Below are 7,641 nucleotides of genomic sequence, written 5' to 3'. Positions count from 1 at the left end.
CCAGCCAGATCACAATTTGTGTCATGTCATTGGAAATTCATAGAAAATTTTCTACTGCTATTGAACTCCATCTGTAATTCATAGATATTGGTTAATTGGCAATTCATCGAAAGGAAGTAATATCAGGATGTTAATGATACGAATATTTAAGTAATCACATCATACATACAGTCAATTTAAAAATTGATCATATGTAAAATATTCCTGGATGGTGATAAATTCTATATGTAGACCTATTTTATAGATGAAGGTTTTCTTTCCATTCCAAATTTTCAAGTCATCATTAAAGCCATTGAAAATGAATTTTTCCTTCCTGATTTTATTTTCCACAATATCATATCCGTTGTTATATTTTTACGTTTTCTTCTTTTAGTTCCCATATACATGATGTGCTGATTATTGTGTTTTCTTTTTTATCCAAATGATGTTTCTTCTTTGCTGGCAATTGTATAACTGAATTGGTTGAAATTCCAAGATTTTTTTAACAACCCCTGTTATACGAAGCAATTCAACCCTTTTTTATGGGAATTTTTCTGCATGTATGTTAGTTAGTAAAAAATGTGAAAATGCCAAAAGGGGGTGAATTTTCTCCTTCTCAATTTCCAATAGAAGGGGTTAATATAATTTGAATACTAAAAAGTTGATAGTTTCCTTATAAACATATAGATGGCATTGATGAACATTTTTTTGGCCACAACCATAGAATGGAGAGTGTACGAATAATTGTACTAATTTCGTAAAATATTGAAATTACAAAATCTATGATTTAAAAAATTTTAAATATATAAATCGAATTTTATTTTTTTAAGTTTATTAATTGTTTGTTTATTTATACGTTCCGAATATTCACAAGAACGAAATTTTAGACAATCAAAATTCCCCAAATTAGAAATGTTTTACTAAAACGACGATTGTCTTTAATCATTATATCCTAAACCACATAGTGGTCAGGGTATAAGAACTTTAATCGGCCAAAAAAGTGTGTCTACCAGAAATATTGTCTTTAGATTTCATAAAATATATAGCGATCGACTCAGAATCACCTCCTGAGTCGATGTAGCGCTTAGTGTCCGTCCGTCTGTCCATGTATTTGTTGTTCACAGGATTCCGGACGCAATTAAAGGGTGATACGGTCAAAATTTGGTCAAGGGAAAACGCATGTAAATCGGTGAAATCGTTTATTTAAAAAATCAAATTAAATTTCTTTTTCAAGTTCAATTAGTATAAAATTCAGGAAAAATATTCAGTTAGGTTTTCGCTTTTCCAAATCCGAATTGCCGGGCCTCAAGCTTGACACCTGCCATCAGATTTTGTACAGCCACCTTGTCCACCTTCTTCGCCGCAGAAAGCCAGTTTGCCTTGAACTGTTGCTCGTCCTTAGCAGTTTTTTGGTCTTCTTTAGGTTCCGCTTGACAATAGCCCAGTTTTTCTCAATTGGGCGGAACTCTGGCGTGTTGGGAGGGTTCTTGTCCTTGGGAACCACCTGCACGTTGTTTACGGCAGGTGGTTCCCCATGGCCTTTTTACCGTAATGGCAAGGTGCCAAATCCGGCTAAAACAGTACGGAACAACCGTGTTTCTTCAGGAAAGGCAGCAGACGTTTATTCAAACACTCTTTCGCGTAAATTTCTTTGTTGACAGTCCCGAAAGCTATGAAAATGCTGCTTTTCAAGCCACAGGTACAGATGGCTTGCTAAACCAGATATTTCTTTGCGAACTTTGACAGTTTTATGTGTTTGAAAATGTCTGCTACCTTTCCCCTTCCTTTTGCCGTATAAAACTCCTGTCCCGGAAGCTGCTTGTAGTCGGTTTTGACGTAGGTTTCGTCGTCCATTACCACGCATGCAAACTTCGTCAGCATCGTCGTGTACAGCCTCCGGGATCGCGCTTTGGTCGTCGTATTTTGTTTATCATCGCGATTTGGAGTCACTACCTTCTTGTAAGTCGATAGTCCGGCTCGTTTTTTGGCTCGATGCACGGTTGTAGACGATACAACCAGCTTATTTGGGGCATCTCGGAGAGTGAGGTTAAGGTTTCGCTTGAAACTACCGACAACTCTCTTCGTCGTCTCAGCGGCTTCCGGTTTTCGATTTCCCCCCGATCCAGACTTCCTGGATGTCGACAAACGTTCCCCAAACACTTTAATTCCATTTGTAACGGTTGATTTGGCAACGTTTAGCGATTTTGCCAGCTTTGCGAGCGAGTAGCTCGTTTTTTCGCGATGCGCGAGCAAAATTTTGATACGCTGCTCTTTTTGCTTGGACGGCATTTTGACAACTGAAGAGTGAATTCCAAAATCAAAATAGGAGCAACATTCTACACACACACACCTTCAAAATGAGGGGTGTTCAGGTTTTTTAAATGCAAAATTGAAAGAAAAAAGTCAAGTTTATATTGACCAAATTTTGACCGTATCACCCTTTATTAACCGATTTGGATGAAATTTGGTACAGGGAATTTTTTGGGCACAAGGACGAATTTGAATTTGGAAGAAATCGGATCAAATTTAGATATAGCTTCCATATATATGTATCGCCCGATTTCGACAAATGGAGTCACGTTGCAAAAGTCATTTGGCAAAAGGTAATATTTTTATCACCCTTTAAGTCTACAAAATTTCATCGAAATCGGTTGAGATTTACATATAGGTCCCATATATATGTATCGCCCGATTTTCCCACATTTGGCTGTAAAAACATTATTTATTAAGCCATCTTACTCAAACTTGGCTTACTCTAATCTTTTATGGTACTGACAATAAGTGTTAAATATAATCGAAATGGGTTCGGATTTAGATATAGCTCCCATATATATGTATCGCCCGATTTTGCCAAATTTGGCCGTAAAACCCTTATTTATCAACCGATTGTACTCAAAGTTGGCTAAATGTAGTCTTCTATAGCTCTAACTGTATGTGCGAAATGTCATCGAAATCGTTTCAGATTTAGATATAGCTCCCATTTATCGGTATCGCCCGATTTTGCCAAATTTGGCCGTTAAAACCTTATTTATCAACCGATCGTAACCAAGGTTGGCTAAATGTAATATTCTATAGCACTAACTGTATGTGCAAAATTTCATCGAAATCGGTTCAGATTTAGCTCCCATATATATGTATCGCCCGATTTTGAAAAATTTGCCCCTAATAATCTTATTTTTGACCATAGGGACCTCATTTATTAACTGGACGTACTCAAATTTTACACAAGATAACCGTCTGTGGTATCAATCATACCTGCACCATATTATATAAATTGGTTCAGGTTTAGATATAGGTCCCATATATATGCATTGCTCGATTTTGTCATATTTGGCCGTAATACTCTTATTTATTAACCTATGTTATTCAAATTTTGATGTACTAGCTGATCGTATTTAGACTTATATGTAGCTCTTACATAATAATATTGCCCGATTTTTACAAATTTGGATTTATTACCCACAACTAATTGACCGATTTCCTCTTTTTTTAATTATGGACTCAATATTAGTGGCATACTAACTCTTTGTGCAAAATAAACTATAGCTCCTAATATTAGACATTTCTGCTCAGATTGTGACAAGACTCTCATAAACATGTACCCCCCTTTATGTTCTTAAATATGGAAATCTCCAAAATCTATACCAATAATACCCCAGAAATGCTTATGTTTACTAATTCAGTAGGGGTGGTTTAGGGTATGATATATTCAGCCCCGCCCGACATTCTACTTTACTCACTTGTTTTTATTTGCTTTGAAATAAAATTTGTTACCAGGAAAAGAAAACTTCGTTTGTATTAAAGGAAGACTTTTCCATCAGTGTAAAATTGGAATCGGATGACCAATATACTGGAAATTGTCAATTTCTATAAAGCGAATTTAATTCTATTTTAGTTTTTACTTTAATAATTTTAGGTGTACATGAATGAACTAAAAAAGGGGGAAAATTATACACAAATAAGCAAAATTCGTGTCTCCCACAAAATAGGTCAGAATTTCTTAAATTTTGCTAATAATACCAATAACGCGTCCATCTTGAACTTCGTATGGTACTAAAGACATTTTTGATCGTGTAGTGAAAATAGAACACATCTATTTATACCCTAAACCACATAGCGATCAGGGTAACAGGTTGTCTGATAAGTCCCCGGTCTAACAAAGAAAAACACATTTTTTTGTGTTAAAATTCGTTTTTATTATTCAACATAGTTCCCTTCAAGAGCGATACAACGATTATAACGACCATCAAATTTTTTTATACCATTTTGGCCTCAGTTTCGGCGATCACCTCTTCATTGCAGCCAAATTTTTTCCCTACGAGCATTCTTTTGAGGTCTGAGAACAAGAAAGAGTCGCTGGGGGCCAGATCTGGAGAATACGGTGGGTGGGGAAGCAATCCGAAGCCCAATTCATGAATTTTTGCCATCGTTCTCAACAACTTGTGGCACGGTGCGTTGTCTTGGTGGAACAACACTTTTTATACCCTCCACCATAGGATGGGGGGTATATTAACTTTGTCATTCCGTTTGTAACACATCGAAATATTGATCTAAGACCCCATAAAGTATATATATTCTGGGTCGTGGTGAAATTCTGAGTCGATCTGAGCATGTCCGTCCGTCCGTCCGTCCGTCTGTTGAAATCACGCTAACTTCCGAACGAAACAAGCTATCGACTTGAAACTTGGCACAAGTAGTTGTTATTGATGTAGGTCGGATGGTATTGAAAATGGGCCATATCGGTCCACTTTTACGTATAGCCCCCATATAAACGGACCCCCAAATTTGGCTTGCGAGGCCTCTAAGTGAAGCAAATTTCATCCGATCCGGCTGAAATTTGGTACATGGTGTTATTATATGGTCTCTAACAACCATGCAAAAATTGGTCCATATCGGTCCATAATTATATATAGCCCCCATATAAACCGATCCCCCGATTTGGCTTGCAGACCCTCTAAGAGCAACAATTTTCATCCGATCCGGCTGAAATTTGGTACATGGCGTTAGTATATGGTCTCTAACAATCATGCAAAAATTGGTCCATATCGGTCCGTAATTATATATAGCCCCCATATAAACCGATCACCAGATTTGACCTCCGGAGCCTCTTGGAAGACCAAAATTCATCTGATTCAGTTGAAATTTGGTACGTGATGTTAATATATGGCCTCAAACACTCATGCAAAAATTGGTCGATATCGGTCCATAATTATATATAGGCGCCATATAAACCGATCCCCAGAGTTGACCTCCGGAGCACTTTGGAAGAGCAAAATTCTTCCCATTCGGTTGAAACTTGGTACGTAATGTTAGTATAGGGTATCCAACAACCATGCAGGAATTGGTTCCTCTCAGTCCATAATACCTCCGGTGCCTTTTGAAGAAGCAAAATTCATCCGATCTGGTTGAAATTTGGTACGTGGTGGTAGTATATGATATTTAACAACCATGTGGGTTGAAATTTGTGGAGTCTTTCTTTAGAAGTTTCTACGCAATCCATGGTGGAGGGTACATAAGATTCGGCCTGGCCGAACTTACGGCCGTATATACTTGTTTCTTCTTCATATGGAGCCGTTTTGTCGCGATTTCGACCTTCAAACGCTCCAATAACGCCATATAATAGTAACTGTTGATGGTTTTTGCCTTCTCAAGATAATCGATAAAAATTATTCCATGCGCATCCCAAAAAACAGAGGCCATTACTTTGCCAACGGACTTTTGAGTTTTTCCACGCTTCGGAGACGGCTCACCAGTCGCTGTCCACTCAGCCAACTGTCGATGGGTCTCAGGAGTGTAGGAATGGAGCCATGTTTCATCCATTGTCACATATCGACGGAAAAACTCGGGTGTATTACAAGTTAACAGCTGCAAACACCGCTCAGAATCATCAACACGTTGATGTTTGTGGTCAAATGTGAGCTCGCGCGGCACCCATTTTGCACAGAGCTTCCGCATATCCAAATATTGATGAATGATATGACCAACACGTTCTTTGATAAAGGGTGATACGGTCAAAATTTGGTCAATATAAACTTGACGTATTTCTTTCAATTTTGCATTTAAAAAACCTGAACACCCCTCATTTTGAAGGTGTGTGTATAGAATGTTGCTCCTATTTTGATTTTGGAATTCACTCTTCAGTTGTCAAAATGCTGTCCAAGCAAGAAGAGCAGCGTATCAAAATTTTGCTCGCGCATCGCGAAAATCCGAGCTACTCGCACGGTTGATTTGACAACTTTTAGCAAAATCGCTAAAAGTTGCCAAATCAACCGTTACAAATGTAATTAAAGTATTTGAGGAACGTTTGTCGACAGCCAGGAAGTCAGGATCGGGGGGAAATCGAAAACCGGAAGCCGGAAGACAAAGAGAGTTGCCGGTAGTTTCAAGCGAAACACTAACCTCTCTCTCTCCGAGATGCCGCAAATAAGCTGGGTGTATCGTCTACAACCGTGCATCGAGCCAAAAAACGAGCCGGACTATCGACTTACAAGAAGGTAGTGACTCCAAATCGCGATAATAAACAAAATACGACGGCCAAAGCGCGATCCCGGAGGCTGTACACGACGATGCTGACGAAGTTTGACTGCGTGGTAATGGACGACGAAACCTACGCCAAAGCCGACTACAAGCAGCTTCCGGGACAGGAGTTTTATACGGCAAAAGGAAGGGGAAAGGTAGCAGATATTTTCAAGCACATAAAACTGTCAAAGTTTGCAAAGAAATATCTGGTTTGGCTAGCCATCTGTACCTGTGGCTTGAAAAGCAGCATTTTCATAGCTTCCGGGATTGTCAACCAAGAAATTTACGTGAAAGAGTGTTTGAATAAACGTCTGCTGCCTTTCCTGAAGAAACACGGTTGTTCCGTACTGTTTTGGCCGGATTTGGCATCTTGCCATTACGGTAAAAAGGCCATGGAGTGGTACGCCGCCAACAACGTGCAGGTGGTTCCCAAGGACAAGAACCCTCCCAACACGCCAGAGCTCCGCCCAATTGAGAAATACTGGGCTATTGTCAAGCGGAACCTAAAGAAGACCAAAAAAACTGCTAAGGACGAGCAGCAGTTCAAGGCAAACTGGCTTTCTGCGGCGAAGAAGGTGGATAAGGTAGCTGTACAAAATCTGATGGCAGGTGTCAAGCGTGAGGCCCGGCAATTCGGATTTGGAAAAGCGAAAGCCTAACTGAATATTTATCCTGAATTTGATACTAATTGAACTTGAAAAAAAAAATTTAACTTGATTTTTTAAATAAACGATTTCACCAATTTACACGCGTTTTCCCTTGACCAAATTTTGACCGTATCACCCTTTATCTTCAAGGCCTCTGCTATCTCGATCTACTGCATTTTACGGTCATTCAAAATCATTTTGTGGATTTTTTTGATGTTTTCGTCGGGCGTCCACTGCGTTCACCGTCCTCCGTGCTCATTGCACCACGCTTGAATTTTGCATACCAATCAATTATTGTTGATTTCCCTGGAGCAGAGTCCGGAAACTCATTATCAAGCCAAGTTTTTGCTTCCACCGTATTTTTTCCCTTCAGAAAACAGTATTTTATCAAAACACGAAATTCCTTTTTTTCCAAACAAAAGTTGCTTCACAAAAGACGATCTATCTCACAAACTAATTGACTACATACGTCAAATTTTGATACGAATGATTTGAG

The sequence above is a fragment of the Haematobia irritans genome, chromosome 2 (genome assembly GCF_050003625.1).
Source record: "Haematobia irritans isolate KBUSLIRL chromosome 2, ASM5000362v1, whole genome shotgun sequence".
In the NCBI taxonomy this organism is placed as follows: Eukaryota; Metazoa; Arthropoda; class Insecta; order Diptera; family Muscidae; genus Haematobia; species Haematobia irritans.
This window is presented reverse-complemented; position numbering follows the sequence as displayed.